This window comes from Arachis hypogaea, chromosome 14 (assembly GCF_003086295.3).
Source record: "Arachis hypogaea cultivar Tifrunner chromosome 14, arahy.Tifrunner.gnm2.J5K5, whole genome shotgun sequence".
NCBI lineage: Eukaryota > Viridiplantae > Streptophyta > Magnoliopsida > Fabales > Fabaceae > Arachis > Arachis hypogaea.
In genome coordinates, this window is record NC_092049.1 from 43,080,372 (window position 1) to 43,100,700 (window position 20,329).

General features: G+C 37.4%; 1 non-coding gene across 1 annotated transcript; it reads right to left on the reverse strand.

Moving 5' to 3' along the window:
- Positions 1–1,605: 1,605 nt before the first annotated feature.
- On the reverse strand, positions 1,606–1,709 carry LOC112745607 (small nucleolar RNA R71). The gene has a single exon (XR_003173526.1). It is a non-coding gene; the product is annotated as a small nucleolar RNA R71 (small nucleolar RNA).
- Positions 1,710–20,329: the final 18,620 nt, after the last annotated feature.

Here is a 20,329-nt window from a genome sequence, read left to right on the forward strand (position 1 = left end):
ATACATTGATATTAGGATTACTTTTAGTTTTTAGATCTGAATCTAGATTAGCTTTATATTAGTAGTTTATGCTTTCACTTTGGATTTTGGATGCTGAAGAGTCATTACCTCCGTGAAGACATCACTTTAGTTTGTTTCCCTATTCCTTTACTCTTATTAGTTGCTCATTGACCCTATTCAAATAAGTATGTTCAATTTTGGATTTATTAATATATAGAGTTACTTTTACTTTTAATTAATTTTAATTCTCTATTTTATTTTATTTAATTTATTATGTCTTCTTATATTTTTATGAGTATTAAATTCATGTCAATGGAGTAGATTCTCTACTTGACATGGGGGTTGATTAAAAGGAGACACTTGAGTTGGAATGCTCAAGTGCTTAATTAAATTGGGTGTTGTTGGCTAATTCTGTATCTACTAATGCTAGACCTTCCCAAAGGAGAGGACTAGGATTTGCGGATAAGAGTTAGCTCAATCACTTGACTTTTCCTTATTTAGTAAGGGTTAACTAAGTGAAAACAACAACCTTTTTACACTACACTTGAGAAGATTCCAACAAGGATAGAACTTCCAATTAATTATTCCCCCAGTCAAGGTCTTTTAATATTAATAATAATTCTTAGTTTATTGCTTTAATTTACAGTTATTTTAAATTGCTCATTATCCAACTCAACTTTCTTGAAAATTCCTGATTAATAAATTAGCACCCTTTTCTACAACTCGTTAGGAGACGACCTGGGACTCATACTCCCAGTATTTTTATTTCTAAAATTCGTGACAACTTTTCTAAATTGACAACGCAGATCTTAGCTGGTTAAGAACTATACTCACAACGTATTCCATGATTTGATTTCTTAATTAGCCGACTTCTGCCTGCTCGTTCAATTTTTGGCGCCGTTGCCGGGGAGTTGCAATAGTGTGCTAGATTATTAATTAGTGTACATATTTTATTTTTATTTGCATATTTTATTTTTATTTTTGTTACCATGAGCTATATGTTTTTCTCATTGAATGACGCGTTCACTGCCTAATCCGAGCTTAGCCGCTTTTGATCCTGAAATTGAAAGAACTCTTTCACGTATTAGGTGAGCTCGACGTTGGTTAGCCTCTGAGGGTGGTAAAGTGATTGTTATCGATTCACCAGTCTCATCTGAGGGCGAATCTAAACCGCCATCTGAGAGCGAGACAAGCTCCTTTACTACTGATTCAGTTGATTCACGTGCAGGTAACATGGCAGCACCTAGGAGGATTACTCTCCAAGAAGTTGGAGCCCCAGATTTTACCTTGCAACCGTATCAAGTGTGTCATCCAAATCTGGCTGCAGATTTTGAACTAAAGACTGCACTAATCAACTTGATGCCCAAATTTCATGGCTTACCTGCTCAAGAGCCTATCAAGCACCTTAGGGATTTTCAGACAGCCTGTTCTACTGTTAGGCGTCATGGTGCAGATGAAACTTCTATTCTGTTAACCACCTTCCCGTTTTCTCTTGAGGGAAAGGCGAGGGAATGGTACTACACCCAACCTGAAGTGACTGTTACTAACTGGGATACGCTTAGAAGAGAATTTTTGGAAAAATACTTTCCAGCTGAAGTTACTGATAGATTGAGGAAAGAGATTTCAATGATTATTCAGGGCGAATCTGAGACTCTCTATGAATATTGGGAGCGCTTCAACAATCTCCTGGACGCATGCCCCCATCACATGATTGATATACTAGTATTGATCAGCTACTTCACTTAAGGCATGAACCCCCAGGATAAGACTACACTGGATGGTGCTAGTAATGGTTCCCTGAAAAAGTACAGGACCGCAGATGAAGCATGGCAACTGATCAGCGACTTAGCTGAGTCCACTAGAAATCACAGGCAGAGGCGTAGCCACTCAAAAGTTGTTGCAGAGGTTTCCTCTAGCGTTGAAACTACTTCTCTTACCCAGAGTATATGTGAAATGACCAACCTACTGAAGCAGATGCAGTTAAATTAACAACAAGCACAACAAGCTTAACCTCCCTCACCACAACAAAGCCAACAGTTGATTCCACAAAGAGTATACGGGATCTGTACCGATTATAGTTATTATACTGATGAATGTCTGCAGCTCCAACAGGAAGACAACACCGTGGCAGCCACTCACAACTTCTATGACTGCCCGAATCAAGGATACAATCAACAAGGTGGCAACTACAACCAAGGTGGCAATTATAATCATGGATGGCAGGACAACTCCAACCAAGGCTGGAAAGATAATTCTAACCATGGCTAGAGGGACAACTATAACAGAGGAGGCAGAGACAACAATAGAAACCAGAGGTGAAATAACAATAACAACAATAGACAGCAAAATCAGAACCAACCTTACAGAGCACCTCACCTAAGACAGCCCCAAGGACCCCAGCACAACCAACAACAGGTTCCTCAGATCACTTACTCCAATTCCTCATCAAATAACGAGATGCTCCATTCTCTTGCACAAGGACAACAAGACATGCAGACGCATCTGAACTCAACTTTAAATGGTCTGACTGCCACTTTACAAGATCTCGTCTCTCGGTTAGATTCATCACCTAATTCCACCAATCAACCTTCAAGCTCCAGTGGAATTCCTTGTCAACCCCTACCTAATCCCAAGGGTGGCATCAATGCCATCACTTTAAGGTCTGGAACCACACTATAAGAGAGGAACCATGAGGAGCCAAGCTCACCAGAACATGTCCCAGCTGAAGATGTGGTGGAAGTGGAAGATGCTGAAGAGGAAGAGGACGTGCAAAACATAGTTGAAGAAGAAGCAGCTCAACCACAGAATGAAACACCAAAGGATGCAGAAGCTACAAGTAATGCCATCCCTATCCCATTTCCATACATTGCAAGGAAATCCAGGAAGCAGATGGAACTTGACCCCAAAATAGTAGAAATATTCAAAAAGGTTGAGGTAACTATCCCCCTTTTTGATGTTATTCAGCAGGTACCTAAATATGCAAAGTTTCTAAAAGATTTATGCACACATAAAGATAAAATTAATGAATTAGAAACTATTCCTTTAAGTAGTTCTATATCTGCTTTAATGGGAGGTATACCTGAAAAATGCAGTGACCCAGGTCCATGTATGGTTAACTGTACCATTGAAGGTGTAATTTTTTCTGACTGCATGTGTTATTTAGGAGCGTCTGTTAGTATAATGCCATTGTCTATATATGATACTTTGAGGCTCCCTCCCTTAAAAAGGTCGGCAGCTCGTTTTGTGTTAGCAGATAAAAGCATTATTACAGTAGTTGGAATTGCTGAAGATGTATTAGTGAGCATTAAGGGGCTCACATTTTCTATTGACTTCTATATCCTGGAAATGCTACTCAAATTTTCACATGCCAACTATGTAGTCTGTCTATGTCCGTCAAAAGCAAGTCCCCATCACTGAAGAGGCCATTCAACAAGTTTTAAATCTTCCCCCTGCTCCAGAAGGATTGGACGCATTCCAAGAAGCCTCACTCAAACGCCAGACATACCAATTTGACTGGGACGCCGTTCTCAGAGTTATCGCACAACCTGGCAGCATATGGATCTACGGATACCATCATTCCCGACCTAAGGGCATATTGGCTTCAACACTCACCTTGGAGGCTCGAGTATGGGCACAGGTCATGTCCCATTACGTCTTTCTGAGCACTCACGAATCCTCTTTCACTGCGGACATGGCTGTTTTACTCTGGTGTATCCTTACAGACTAGCACCTCAATTTACCAAGACACATTCGGCATGCTATGGGACACGTACAGATTGCGGGCAACTTACCTTTCCCGCCTTGGTTTCAGATCTAGTCTCAGCGGCCAGAGTCTCCTATAGAGCTGGGGACACCAAAGCCATGATTCCACGAGATGATCAATATGTCCCTAACGGGAAGTATATCAGACCTCCAGCAGCAACTATCAACCGGAGCACAGAACCAGCAGAAGATATCCCTTCTTCTTCCACACCACAAGCACCTTCAACAAACCAACTACTCCATTAAATACTTGAGAGGCTAGACCGGCTTGACCGGAAAGGAAAGCAGAGAGAGCGCCGTAACAAGTGCAGATTTACATACCTCAAGGAGCTACTTGTTGGTAACCACCCACCTAAAGAAGACCCAGACACCCTGGACTCCACTTCATTTACCAGCACAGGAAGCCATGACGGTCCCGATGGTGGAGATACTGCTACCAGCCCCCCTTTGTTCCTGACAGATGGCACTGATAAACCCATATTTATGATATATTTTGTGCTTAAATTGAGTGATTTATTCAATCTTTCACCCACTTATTCATATTAATTGCATGATTTTACTTCTCCTTCCTTATTAGGTGATGTATGCGAAAAACATGTTTCCTATGCTTAAAATTAATTATTTTAATTACCCTTATTATCATTCGATGTCGTGACTAGTGTGTTGAGTAGTTTCAGATCTTCTAAGGCAGGAATGACTCAAAGGATGGAGAGGAAACATACAAAAAATAGAAGGAAAGCACAAACGGAGTCCTTGAAGAAACTGACATCCACGCGATCGCATGGGCGACGCGGGCGCATGCCAAGCGCGAATCAACAGCGTTAAGATGAATGTTAAGAACAATATGAATGCAGTGTTAAAATGAAGAATGAAGAATGCAGTGTTAAGATGAATGTTATGCAAAACTCCAGGTTCAATATAATAAAATAAAATAAAATTCAAAAACAAATAAAACTAAATAAAAAATGAAAAAGGACGATCATACCATGGTGGGTTGTCTCCCACCTAGCACTTTTAGTTAAAGTCCTTAAGTTGGACATTTGATGAGCTTCCTGTTATGGTGGCTTATGCTTGAACTCATCCAGGAATCTCCACCAGTGTTTGTGATTTCAGTAACCTCCGAGGTCCCAAACTAGGCATGTAAAACCCTTGAGCAGCTTTAAAAAGATTCTTAGGCTCCCGGGGTGTTGGATGTCAGAACAGATTCCAGGATCCCAAACCTTGCTTTTACACCCATTTTTGTCGGGATCTGTATTTTTCCAGCCGGGTGATAAGTAATTTGAATTCTCACTGCAGCTACCAAACCGCTTCCTAGACCCATTCAATTGAGCTCTACACCAACCTTTGCGTTTAAAGTTAAAGCTTCCAACCATAATGAACCTTGCAGGACAATTCTTACCACTGGTTATCTTCCTCTTACTCTTAATGTCACAAAGAGTTCTAAGTTGACCATCCGTCTCCAGTAGCCCATATTCAAGTGGGATTAGAAAGCTATGGGATATGAATTTTACCCACTTGAATGTTGTGAAGGATGATGGCAACTTAGGGGGAGGTATTTTTAATGAAATTGCAAGTTCCACTCCCTTGTGCTCTTCTCTGATAATTACCACCTCTTTGCAAGCTTCTTCAATTTCAACCTCTTCCTCTTGGTAGCTCTCTTTCAATTCAATCTCCTCTTCATTGCTTTCCAAGGGCATGGGAGGTTGTGCTTCTTCTTCTTTAATCTCCATCTCTTGATCAACCTCTTCCAAGTCTTCAACTATGATATGCTTTGGAGATTGTACACCCTCCTCAGCATCAATTACAACCATCTTGGAAGGAGGCTCTATGTCTTGACTTTCCCATGGAGGTTCTGCATCTCCTAAGTCTTCAACCACTTCTTCTTCTTCTTGAACAATGACAGCTTCTTCTACTTGTTCTAGTACGAATTTATTCTCTGTCTTGTCCACTGGGGTTTCTGGTATCTCCTTCATGCTACGCTCTTCACTAGACTGTCCACATGGAGCTGTGGCCGATCCTTGTATATTTGAGCGCCTAGAAGCCCATTGAATTAATGCTTGCCCCAGTTGTTGAACGGTTTCCTGAAATCGATCCACTGTTTCCTTGAGACGATCCTTTGCCTCTTGATGCAATCGGCTTTCATAAATAGGATCATAGTGCTCTTGGATTGATGGATATGGAGATGGTGAATATTGAAGTGGTAGTTCTTGGGAGTAATTGGTTTGGAATTGGGGTGGTTCTACATATGGTTCATATGGCTCATAAGGTGGTTGGTATGGTGGTTGAGGGTTGGGGTTATGTGGAGGTGAATGGCGGAAAGTGGCTTGTGAGTTTGGTGGTCCAAAGTTATGTTGAGGAAAGGGTTCATAGGCATATGGTAGTGGTTGTTGATAATTAAAAGAGTGCTCACCATAGCCATTGTCTTGATATGCATCACAGAATGGTTGTTGATGGTCCATTGGAGGTGGTTGTTGCCATGAGGGTTGATTAAATCCTTGTGGCTCCTCCCATCTTTGATTGTTCCAACCTTGATGCCTGTTCTCATTGTAATTTCTTCTTCCTGCAACATAATTGTAACCAGACTCATAGCCAAAGGGGTGAGAGTTCATAGTAGCAAAATAAAAATAAAAAATGAAAATAAAAACAAATTTAAATTAAAAGGTTATTTAAATTTTGAATTTGAAAATTAAATTTTAAAATTTGAAATTTGAATTTTAAATTTTTGAAATTTGAATTTTTGAAATTTGAAATTTGAAATTTGAAATAAGATAAGATAAGATAAAAATTTTAAAAATAAAAATCTGAAATTTTTTTTTTCGAAAAAATAATAAAAATATTTTTGAATTTAATGTAAAAAGAGAAAAACAATAAAATGACACCAAATTTCAAATTTTTAGATCAAAACGAAGAAAATAACTAAGAACAGCTTGAAGGTCAAGATGAATGCGAAGAACAACTTGAAGATCAAGATGAACACTAAATAATATATATATATATATATATATATATATATATATATATATATATATATATATATATATTTTATAAAAACCAATAACCTCTTAATTTATGAAAAAGCAAAAATAAAAACAAATAAACAAGCAAAAAATCAAAAAAAATATTTACAATAACCAATAATAAGGCACACGTTTGCAATTCCCCGGCAACGGCGCCATTTTGACGTTAGGATTTTTGCCAGTAAAGAATGTCATAAAAATAGTCGCGTTGTAGATATAGTTTCTAAACCAACAAAAATCCCTTCGTACAAACGTTTTGGTTGTCATAAATAACAAACCCCTTTAAAATTGATAACCGAGTATTTAAACCTCGGGTCGTCTTCTCAAGGAATTGCAGGGAGGTGTTCTTATTATTGGTTATGAGTTTGTAAATTGGGGGGTTTTAATGTATAAGATAAAAAGCAAGAATAGTAAATGGCAAGAAAGTAATATTGTATTAAATTAAATAAATAATAAAACTCTTGGCAAGGTATAAGAACTAGAAGTCCTATTCTTGTCAATTGCGATGAGAATTGGGTTTTAATCCCACTTTGTTAACCTCTAACTATGAAGGTAAATCAAGTGGATTAATTAGCTTAATCCTCAGGTCCTAGTCAATTCCTATGGAAAGACTAGAGTTATTGGAGCAACTCCCAATTTCAACCACTGCTTTATTTGACAGCTTAAGCGTTACCAATAAATCAACCAAAGCCAAGAGGGAAAAATCCAAATTATTTATATAATAAAAAGGAGCAATCATAAGTCTGAAATACCTCAAGATATATTAAATAGAAAATCAATCTAAACATAGAGAGTCATAAACAAAATTGAGAAAAGAAATAAAAAGAACATTGAACCTGGGATTGAGAGTCACTCCTAAAACTAAGAGAAATCCTAAATCCTAGTCCTAAGAGAGAGGAGAGAACCTCTCTCTCTAAAAACTACATCTACTCCTAAAATTGTGAATATTGAGAGCCTCCCCATGAATGGATGCATTCCCCCACTTTATAGCCTCTAATATGTGTTTTCTGGGCCGCAAACTGGGTCAAAAACAGTCCAGAATTCGCTGGTTTCGAGTTTTGCCACGCTGGATTTCCGTCACTGCGACGCGGTCGCATGGATCACGCGGTCGCGTCTCCTAGCATCAGGGAAACTATAGCATATTATGTATTAAATCGAAGCCCCGGATGTTAGCTTTCCAACGCAACTGGAACCGCGTCGTTTGGACCTCTGTAGCTAAAGTTATAGCCGTTTGAGTGCAGAGAGGTCAGGCTGGACAGCTTAGCAATTTCTCCAACTTCTTGCATTCCTTCCACTTTTGCATGCTTTCTTCCCATCCTCCAAGCCATTCCTGCCTTATAATATCTGAAAACACTTAACACACATATCAAGGCATCTAATGGTAATAATAGAGGATTAATAATAAGCAATTATAAGATCAAAGAAGCATGTTTTCAATCAAAACACATAATCAGGAAGGAAATATAAAACCATGAAAATAGTATGAATAAGTGGGCAAAGAGTTGGTAAAAACCACTCAATTGAGTACAAGATAAACCATGAAATAGAGGTTTATCAGTCATCCACGCGGCCACGTGACCTAGAGATCGGCGTAAAGATCCAATGTCCAGAAAGTTAGGCTGGAATCATACAGCCATTGTGCCTTTCGCACAAATGACCCACGCGACCGCGTCCCTGATGCGATCGCGTCGCATGGATTGCATCACATCCCAAAAGGAGACAGAGAGTTGCGTTGAAACAACGCTGGATTTGTGCGTTTAGCACAAATTCCAGCGACGCGATCGCATGCCCCAGGCGATCGCGTCATTCACTCTTTTTACCTTCCATGCGATCGCGTCATCCACGCGATCGCATCACACCCTTTTTCGCTCCAGCCACGCGACCGCGTCCCCCACGCGGCCGCGTGGATTCAAATTTATAACCCGCCCAACCACGCGAACCCTACCAGTCGCGCCCCCCCCAAACCTTTCTTCTCCCTCTCTTCTCCTCCAATCCAACCATCACCACCCAGCCTTCCGGTGATGACACGCCTTCACACCCTGCTTGAGTGAGCATCAGGGACGATGCTTTATTTTAAGTGTGGGGAGGTCGCCATCTCTGGCGTTCTTTTTTGGTGAACCACTACGTACTCTTTTTATTTATTTTGCTATTTTTCTATATTTTTCTTTTTATTTCTATTTTGCAGTACTTATACATTGCTATTTTCATGTATTTATACTCTATTTCTACATTTTACATTTTTAGTTCATATTTTAGCCACTTAGTTTAGTTGTAATTCTAACTTGTAGTTATAGAAATTGTGGATTGATTAGTATAGTTTATCCTTTTTTAGCATAAGATAACTTGGAATAGATTGAAAAGAAAAAGGAAGTAAACTAGAGACTTTAACAGAATCAAAACAACCCACATCTTGCATATATAGCATTACATGTTAGTTAATTAAACAACATTTCATCAAGGAGAAACACTAGAACTTTAAAGCCATTCAATATAAGTTTTACATTGAGAATAATGGGAATTTTTAACTAAACCTGCATGACATACATAACAGATAAATGATTTTTGAGCTAGAGAACACACAGCCTGTGAGTTTTGAGCTTAAATTATATGGTTACATTCAAACCATAATTTTTATTCCTGTGTGTTCCCCCCTTCTTTTATATTCCGGTGTTCTTTACTTTGTTTTAATCTATATGTCCGATTATAGAATATAAATACATACCAAGAGAGTGATTGAGGCCATTATTTGATTTTAGCTCACTTATCCCAAAATAGCCTACCCTTCACATCACCCTTGTTAGCCCCCTTGAGCCTTTAAATTCCCTTTTATTCTATTAGCCACATTACTAGTCTTAAGCAGAAAAACAAAATAAAATCCCAAGTTGAATCATTGGTTAGCTTAAGATAGAAAATTATGTATAGTTTAAATGTGGGAAAACCTATTGGGAACATGGATGATAAAAACAAAAGGTAGAAATGTTGAAAAGAATAAAATAACTCAAATAAAAAGTTTTGGAAAGCATGCTCATGTAAAATCAAAATAATTGAATTACCATGTGCATTAAAAAAAAGTGTTATGAATAAAGGGGACACAAAAGAACTCCCCAATTATGACATAAAGCAATGCACATGGGATAAAAATAAATATTGAGGCATGAGCATGTAACATCAAAAGTGAGAAAAACATGGGAAATTAGGTAAAGAAGCTTTGCTTTACAACATATGTATGTTAGGTGAGATCTTAGACTAATCAAGGATTCACTTAATTAGCTCATTTAGCCTTATACATATACCCTTACCTTTACCTTGGCCCCATTACAACTTTAATTAAAGACCTCATGATTTTTGGTATGTCTATATTCTATAATTGTTGATTGGTTAGATGAAGAACAAAGTTATAGAAAGAAAGAATAAAAAGAAGAATAGAGTGATTAACCCAATAAACACTGAGTGATTAGAGAGTAAACACAAAATCCAGTGAGGGTTCAATAGCTCATTAACATATATCTCTGCTTAAATTATTAATTGTCTTGCAAGTTTTTAAAATGTTTCTCTCTCCCATCTCAATTGTAAAGGCACTGTATCACTATCTAAGGTTTGGCTATATATATACATGACTACTTGAGAATGTGAATTAATTTAACTACATGCAAGCTTTATATACAAGTGAATAAAAATTAGAATTGAATGATGCATCATTCATTTAGGTAGTTGCATTTAGATTAGATTGCATTACATGACATTCCATCACTTTAACCTTACTTTTCACCTTGGATTTAGCATGAGGACATGCTATTGTTTAAGTGTGGGGAGGTTGATAAACCCATATTTTATGATATAATTTGTGCTTAAATTGAGTGATTTATTCAATTCTTCACCCACTTATTCATATTAATTGCATGATTTTACTTCTCCTTCCTTATTAGGTGATGTATGTGAAAAACATGTTTCCTATGCCTAAAATTAATTATTTTAATTACCCTTATTATCATTCGATGCCGTGACTAGTGTGTTGAGTAGTTTCAGATCTTCTAAGGCAGGAATGACTCAAAGGATGGAAAGAAAACATACAAAAAATGGAAGGAAAGCACAAAACAAAGTCCTTGAAGAAACTGGCATCCACGCGATCGCATGGGCGACGCGGGCGCATGCCAAGCGCGAATCAACAGCGACGCGGCCGCATGACTGACGCGACCGCGCGCCTTAAGCAAAACACATATGACGCGGCCGCATGACTGACGCGACCGCGTGACAAGAAAAGCTCCGAATGACGCGACCGCATGACCCACGCGGACGCGTGACAGAGGCCACGCACCAGAAATTGCAGAAAATGCTCCCATCGATTTCTGAAGCCCTTTTTGGCCCAAATCCAAGTCCAGAAGGCATAGATTAGAGATTATAAAGTGCGGGAATGCATCCATTCAAGGAGAGCTTGCTAATTTAGTTACTTCTCATGAATTAGATTTAGTTTGGAGAGATGTTCTCTCCTCTCTCTCTTAGGATTTAGGATTTCTCTTAGTTTTAGGAGTGACTCTCAATCCCAGGTTTAATGTTCCTTTACTTTAAGCTTCCCTTTTACTTTTATTCATTCCATTACTTTAGTTGATTATTTACTTTTACCATTTAATTTATGAATTCTTCTATGTTCTAGATTATTTGAATTAATGCTATTTGAGGTATTTCAGTTTACTATTGCTCTCTTTTATTTATGTCACCATTGCTTCCAATCTGAAGACATTTTTATTCCAGCAAATTTACTTTTTCCCCTTTTGGTCTTGGTTAAGAAAGCAGTAACTCAGGAGTTATCTTATCTCAACATAATTGATAACTGTTATCTTCGCTAATTGAACTGAACTTCAATAATCCCAACCTTTTCTTAGGAAATAAATAGGATTCGAAGATCAAACTAATTAGTCCCTTGACTTTCCTTTGCTTTAGCAAAGGTCAACTAAGTGGAATTAAGATTTAACTTTCATTATTATTAATAAGGATAACTAAGTCTGGACTTCCAATTTCTCTTACCTTGCCAAAAGCTTATTTTACAGTTATTTGTTTATTTTTAATTGCCATTTAAATTATTTGTCATATTTGTTCCTCATTCTTGAAACCCCTAATTTACAATCTCCATAACCAATAATAAGAACATACTTCCCTGCAGTTCCTTGAGAAGACGACCCGAGGTTTGAATACTTCGGTTATCAATTTTTAAGGGGTTTGTTACTTGTGACAACCAAAACGTTTGTAAGAAAGGTTGATTGCTTGGTTTAGTAACTATACTTACAACGAGAGTTTGTTATAACTTCTAAACCATCAATCTTCAGTTCTTTCAGGCACCGAGGACGGTGCAAAGCTTTAAGTGTGGGGAGGTCGGTCAGTACCTGACTTCCGGCGGTAATTTCTCTTCCCTAAACACCAATAAAATAGGATATTTAGTTAGTTTTTCTTTTGTAGAATAGGATAGATTGCATAGTAATAATTAGTTGCATGCATGTTCTACTTGATTGAAAAATAATAAGTTTCTTTTTAAGACTCTATTTCTGAAAAAAATTCACCAATTTAAATCAAAACTTTTGTGTTAAATTTGTTTGAAGTTGTATTTGGAACATAGTTTAAAAAGCTAAGAACACACAACCTGTGAGACTTGAGCCTAATTACATGGTTACATTATTTAACCATAAATATTTTATTCTTGTGTGCTCACTTCTCTATGACTGTAATCTTTATTTTGTTTCATCCTATATGTCCAATGCTTAATGTGTTATATGCATGCATATGATTGAGGCCATTACTTGTTTAGCTCACTTATCTCAAATAAGCCTACTCTTTAAGTCACCCTTGTCAGCCACTTTGAGCCTTTTAAATCCCATTTGTTCTATATTTTACCACATCACTAGCCTTAAGTAGAAAAATAATTAAATATCCCAAATTGAATCTTTGGTTAGCTTAAGATAGAGATTTTGTGTTAATTGAGTATGGGAAAATTGTGGGAACATGGGTTAATAAGGGAATGTGTTATGTTCTTACTTTAATAAATTATTGGAAATTTGGGTGCCTACTCATGTAAAACAGAAAAAATTAAAAATCCACGTGCATTGATATGTTACTTTTACTTAAAATAAATAAAGAATAATAATAATAATAAAAATTCAAAAATATTCATTACATAAATAAATAAATAAGGGGACAAAATTACCCCAACTCTAAGTTAAGTTAAGTTCAAGGATCAATACATATGTGATAAAATTAAATTTAACTGTGGGGAGGTTGATAAACCATTATTTTATAATTTATATTGTGTTTAATTGAGTGGTTTTATAAATTCTTTACCTACTTATTCATATGAATTGCATGATTTTATAATTCCTTCCTAGTATTGTTTATGGTTGAAAACTTGCTTCCTTGAAACCTTTAATTAGTACATTTTAACTCTCTTTTATACCATTCGATGCCGTGATCCGTGTGTTAAGTGTTTCAGGCTTTATAGGGTAGGAATGGCTTAGAGAATGGAGAGGAAGCTTGCAAAAATGGAAGGAACACAAGAAACTAAGGAGATGACCAGCGAACACTGTCGCGAACGTATGGCTCATGCGAGCGCGCGAAATGAAGAAATCGCAACGACGTTGATAAACCCATATTCTATGATATATTTTGTGCTTAATTTAAGTGATTTATTCAATCCTTCACCCACTTATTCATGTAAATTGCATGGTTTCACTTTCCCTTCCTTATTATGTGATATATGTGAAATACATGTTACCTATGCTTTGAAATTATTTATTTTAATTACCCTTTATTACCATTCGATGCCGTGATTTGTGTGTTGAGAAGTTTCAAATCTTCTAAGGCAGGAATGACTTAAAGGATAGAAAGGAAACATACAAAAATGGAAGGAAAGCACAAAATGAATTTTTTGAAGAAACTGGCAGCGACGCGAATGCGTGACTGACGCGGACGCGCGCCATGAGCAGAACACAGATGACGCGTACGCGTGACCGAAGCGAAAGCGTGACAAGGAAAACTCCAGATGACGCGACCGCGTGACCCACGCAGACGCGTGACAGACACCACGCACCAGAAATTACAGAAAATGCTCCCAGCGATTTCTAAAACCCTTTTTGGCCCAGATCCAAGTCCAGAAGGCACAGATTAGAGGTTATAAAGTGAGAGAATGCATCCATTCATTACCATGTCTTCAATTAGTCACTTTTTATGATTTAGATGTAGTTTTTAGAGAGAGAGGTTCTCTCCTCTCTCTTAGGTTTTAGGATTAGGATTTCTTATTATTTCAATTTAGTATTCCAACTCCTTATCAGGTTCAATATTCCTTTTGCTTTATATTTCTCTTTTGCTTTCAGATCTTTTAAAGCTTTCTTTTAATTACTTTTGTTGCCAAGTTGGCTTATGAATCATTCATGTTTAGATTTGATTTTCTATTTAATATAATTTGAGGTATTTCAGAATTATGATCGCTTTCCTTTAATTATATAAATAATTTAGATTTTTCTCTTTTGCTTTGGTTGATTAATTGGTAACTCTTGAGTTGTCAAACTCATCGTGACTGATAATTGTTATTTTTGCTAATTGAATTGAATTCTAATAACTCTAGTCCTTTCTTAGGAATTGGCTAGGACCTGAGGATCAAACTAATTAGTTTACTTGACTTTCTTTTGCTTTAGTAAAGGTTAACTAAGTGGGATTAGAACTCAATTCTCATCACCATCGATAAGGATAACTAGGATAGAACTTCTAGATTTTCATACCTTGCCAAGAGTTTTATTAGATATTAATTTATTAATTCCTGCAATTTATTTTTCTTGTTATTTAAATTACTTGTTCCTCACTTTCAAAACCCCCAATTTACAAGACTCATAACCAATAATAAGAACACCTCCCTGCAATTCCTTGAGAAGACGACCCGAGGTTAAATACTTCGGTTATCAATTTCAAAGGGGTTTGTTACTTGTGACAACCAAAACATTTGTAAGAAAGGACTTTTGTTGGTTTAGAAGCTATACCTGCAACGAGGATTTATCTGCAAATTTCTAGACCACGCAAAAGTTCTCTCTTCAAATGCGTGGATTAGGGTCTACACGAATGACGCGAACGCATGGACGACGTGCTTGCGTGACAAGGAAAATAGCTGATGACGCGAACGCATGGACGACGCGTACGCGTGACCTGCGCGATCTGCAGAAATTACAGAATATGCTGGAGACAATCCCGGGCCGCGTTTTCATTTTTTTACAGAAATTACAATCTCGTTATTGTTGTTAAGCTTTGTTTATTCATTTTTTTTAAAACAAGGAGTCTTATATATATAATTTAATGTCCATTTGTCATTGCTATATAATCATAAAAAATTGTTAACCTTTACATCAATTATATTAAAATAAGCCACACAATTGAATATAGTGTAAAAGAATTCAAACTGATATTGCATATTTAGCGACTTATATAATTTACATTGCTTATATTACATCCAAAAGTGCGTTGACCCTTTTCTATTCCCTGAAATAATGCAAGATGTTTGTGCGTTAGTAATTGTCTTGTCAATATACTTTGCTTATTGATTCTCCTTTGGCAGGGTAAACGATGGGAGCGAAATAAATGTAAATCAAATTATATGTGTTGAAAACTAGCTCAAACCTCGGGTTTAAGGTATACATATTTTTCAAGTGAGCTACTTGGAGTCGTCAGGAGAGAAGCCCAACTGATTTTGATAAAGGAATAAATTTTTTTCCAAGTTTTTCCAATGCACCATGAAAATATTTTGGGCAGTATCTTATTTTCTATATGCTAGTTTTGCATTTTCAGGCCAAATGGATTTTCACCTTTACTCAAGCGACAATGATAAAGAGTCAAGTGCGATGTCCTTAAGGGTGTGTGGTTCTTTAAGGTCCTCTAATGACGATGATAGTACTGATTTATTTGGCATGTGAACAAGTCTATCTGAGACTAACAAAGAACCACAACGTGTGCAGGGGGGATGTTCACAGCAATGTGCCTGTGTTAGTAAATACTGAGGACTTCTTGCATACAGTTTTCACTTCTGAGGAGGAGGCGTACAATGCTTACAAGGAGTTTTTCTAGACAAGGGGCTTTAGTGTTCGAAAGGGGGATGTGGGATGGGTTGATGGTGTTTTAGTGAGGCGGGACTTCTTTTGTGACCGTCAGGGCACGAGGAGTGATGTACCACTATTTCGTGGTACATTTTATGATGAATTGAGTGGATTTTATCCATTATTCTCACACTTATTCATAGAATTCGCATGTTTTACATTTTCCTTCCTAATTTTGTGTTATGATTGAAAACATGCTTCTTTGGCTTTAAATTACTAATTTTTAATCCTCTCTTATTACCATTCGATGTCGTGATATGTGTGTTAAGTGATTTCAGGTTTTCTAGGGTAGGAATGGCTCAGAGGATGGAAAAGAAGCATGCAAAAATTGGAAGGAACACAAGAAATCAAGTTTTTTAGAATCTGGTAGCGACGCGCACGCATGGGCGACGCGTACGCGTGACCAGTGCAGCAGATATACAACGCGCACGTGTGGATGATGCGTACGCATCACTAGGAATTTGTTCAAGCGATGACGCGTACGTGTGACGAGTGTCACATGCTGCAATTTATAGAAAACATTGGGGGCAATTTCTGGGCTAATTTTGACCCAGTTTCAGGCCCGAAATTACTGATAGAGGTTGTAGAGTGAAGCTGGAAAGGGGGAATCAATCATTCATTCTTTCATTCACATTAGTTAGGTTTAGATGTAGTTTTCTAGAGAGAGATGTTCTCTCTTCTCTCTGGGTTTTAGGGTTCTTAGGTTTAGCTTATCTCAAATTCAGATTTCTACTTTAATTTAATTTCTCTTCTACTTTTGTTTGTTCTAGTACCTTAGTTATTTTTCTCTTGTTGATTACTTTATGTTGCCAATTTAGTTTATGAATTCTTCTGTTTCCTTTAATCCATATTAATGCAATTTATGTTTTTATGTTTATGATTGCGCCCTTTACTTTGTTGTTATTGTTTTCTCTTGCAATTGTTAGTCTTAGATTTTGCTATGTCTTGTTAGTTTTCCATATTTTTATTTTATGCCTCCCAAGTGTTTGATAAAATGCTTGGTTGGATTTTATGTTAGATTTTTATGTTCTTAGCTTAGATTGAGTAAATTGGAGACTATTGAATTGTCAAAGTCTCTTGTTGGTTGGTGATTGAAAGTTGCTAGTTGGCTTGAGCTTCACTAACTCTAGTCTTTGATTAGAACTTATGAACTCAAGTTGAATTGCTCACTTGACTTACCTTCAATTGTTAGAGGTTAACTAAGTGAGAGCAAAAGACAATTACCATCACTAGTGACTATGATAATGGGGATAGGAATTCCAATTATCAATCCTTGCTAGGACTTTTCTTAATTGTTAGTTTACTTCCTTGTTGTTTATATTTCTTGTCTCTTATTCCAAAACCCCAAAAATACTTTTCTATAACCAATAATAAACTACACTTCCCTATAATTCCTTGAGAGACGACCCGAGGTTTAAATACTTTGGTTAATTTTATTGGGTTTGTATTTGTGACAAACAATTTAAACATTGACCGAGGTTTAGTTGTCGGTTTAGAACTATACTTGCAACGCGAATTTTTGTAAAAATCTTTACTGACATTTTTCCTCCGTCAAGTTTTTGGCGCCGTTGCCGGAGAATTGCAAACGTGTGCCTTATTATTGGTTATTGTACATATTTTCCTTTTGCTTATTTGTTAGTTTTTGTTAGTTTTAGGACTTTATTGCTTATTTTTATTCGCTTTTGTTTTTATTTACTACTATGAATTCTCACCCCTTTGGCTATGAGTTTGGTTCTAATTATGTTGTAGGAAATGGAAGCTTCAAGGAGAACATGCATCAATGTTGGGACAATCAAAGGTGGGAGGAGCCTCAAGCTTATGGACAACCTCCATGGCAACAACCCTCCCCAATGTACTACGAGCAACAGCCATTACATGATGCATACCAAGACAATGGTTATGGTGGACCTCTTCGTGACAATCAACAACCCCCACCATATGCCTATGAACCCCTTCCTCAACATAGTTTTGAACCACCATACTCACAAGCCCCCTACGATCAAACACTTCCTTATGACCCTAACCCATATCTACCATACCAACCACCATATGAACCATATGAACCATACATAGAACCACCCACATTGCAACAATTACCCCCAAGAACCACCACCTCAATATACACCATCTCCACATCCGTATCAAGATGAACCACCTTCCTATTATGAGCCCTTTCTCCCAACAAATGAACCCTCCTATCCACCCCAAGCTCCTATAGATGATACCTTTAGTGTTATTCGCCAAGGGCAACAGGAGCTTCAAACCGCACTTACCTCTACTCTCACCGGTCTCACCTCTACTCTCCAAGCTCTTATATCTCGTGTGGATCTATCCTCTACCCCCAATACTCAACCCTCAAGCTTTAGTGCACTTCTTTTTCACCCATATCTATCAATCCAAGAGCTACATGATCCCAATTATGCTATTGACATAGAACAAGAGAGAAAGGGATCGTCTTAGGGACTTAATGGATCAGGTTCACGCATCCATACTTCAAGAGAAGCAAGAGGAGGCCTAAAAGGTGGAGGTAGGAGAGACCCTTGAAGAAAGTTGTCAAGAGGTGGAAGTCATCAAGGAGGAGCTGGATTTTGTACTAGAGCAAGTGGAGAAAGCCGAAATTATCGAAGAAGAGGAAGTGGTTGAAGACTTAGGAGATGCGGAACCTCCATGGAAAACACAAGTCATAGAGCCTCCTTCCAAGACGTTTGAATTTGATGTTGAGGAGGGTGTACAACCTCCAAAATATATCATGGTTGAAGACTTTGAGGAGGTTGATCATGAGATGGATTCAATAATTAATGAATTTCTATCCGCTATTAAATCCTCTCCATTGGACTTGAGGAAGCGGTTGATGTTGAAGAAGCTTGTAAAGAGGTGGAGATCATCAAAGAGGAGTCCAAGAGAGTTAAGCATTCATTGGTAGAGCTGCCACTAGAGACACCTCTCCCGAAGCCGTCACCATCCGTGCTGTCATTCAGGGTTGTAAATCTCTACTCTTTAATCTTTAACTTCTCGCTTGCATATGGTTTGCTTGAGACGGATGGACAACTTAGACCTATCTATGGTTTTAAGAGTAAAAGGGAGATGGTTAGTGGTTGGCAACACAATCCTAGGTTCGTTATAGTTGGATGTTCAAGGTCTAAATGCAATAGTTGGTATAGTTCCCAATTGATTGGGTCTAGGAAGTTGTTGGGATGCCTCAGTGAGAATTTGGATTGCTTGCTAGCCGGTTGGAACAATGATGATCAACTTAAAGACGGGTGTAGAAACAAGATTTGGGATCCCGGCATACAAGAGGATCAACTTTGGGAGCTCAAAGCTTGTAAAGAACTTCATCAAGGCTTGGTGAATTCACTTGGAAGAGTTGGAGCTTATTGGAAGTCCAAGCGTTGGTGGAAGTTTCAAGATGAGTTCAAGCACAAGCCACCATGATAAGGACCTCACCAAATGTCCAACTTAAGGACTTTAAATAAAAGTGCTAGGTGGGAGGCAACCCACCATGGTATGATCTTCCTTTTTATTAGTTCTATTTTATTTATGTCAGTGTTAATTTCAATATCTGCATGTTTACTTTTATTTTGATTTATTTTATAATATTAAAAAAAAAGTGCAGCTGACGCGTAAGCGTCAATCACGCGCACGCGTCATATGGAGGTTCGCTCTCTAGTATATTGAACAGAGAGTTACGCTGGAACTGAGTCATAAGTCATTGATAATAAGGTGGTACGACTCTCGAGGTAGATTTTTATTATATAAATAAAATATAATTGAAAGGTGTATTAATCGAGAAGCCTGAAAAGAGTAAAAAAAAATAAAATAAAATCACGAAGTCGTATCACTCATGCATCGACAACTAAAAGATAAAGCGTGAAGTCGAAAACGATATACAGATAAAGGCTTAAAGGAGAGTAAGAGAAGGATAATATATATATATATATATATATATATATATATATATATATAGCCACTAGTCGCGACCCGCGAAGTTTAGGCCGGCTAGGGTACAGTATGAAAGTAGTTGACAACAGTATCTCCTAATCTCTCTCAAAAGAAACATAAGAGCCTCTATAGGCAAGTTCAAAAGAGTTCAATACATAATATAAGCCTTTCCAAATAAAGGTGGAGAGATTCTAAGCAAAATATAAAGTAGAGAATATAAAGAACTTCGCCATCTCTCAGATGAACCACAGCTCACTTCTGAGCACCTGGAACTGTATCTGAAAAACAAGAGATATATACGGAATGAGAACCCCCGACCCATGGGTTCCCAGTACGGTAAAATGCCAAATAAATACAATGCATTGTAATAAAAACTCACTAAGCATCCTAGTCTTCATTTTACCAAACATTCATCCTATGTTCTCGCGAATCCGTAAATAGGCAACTGTCATAAGAGAATGCTAAATGTAATTCATCTTCCTCATGTTTCCC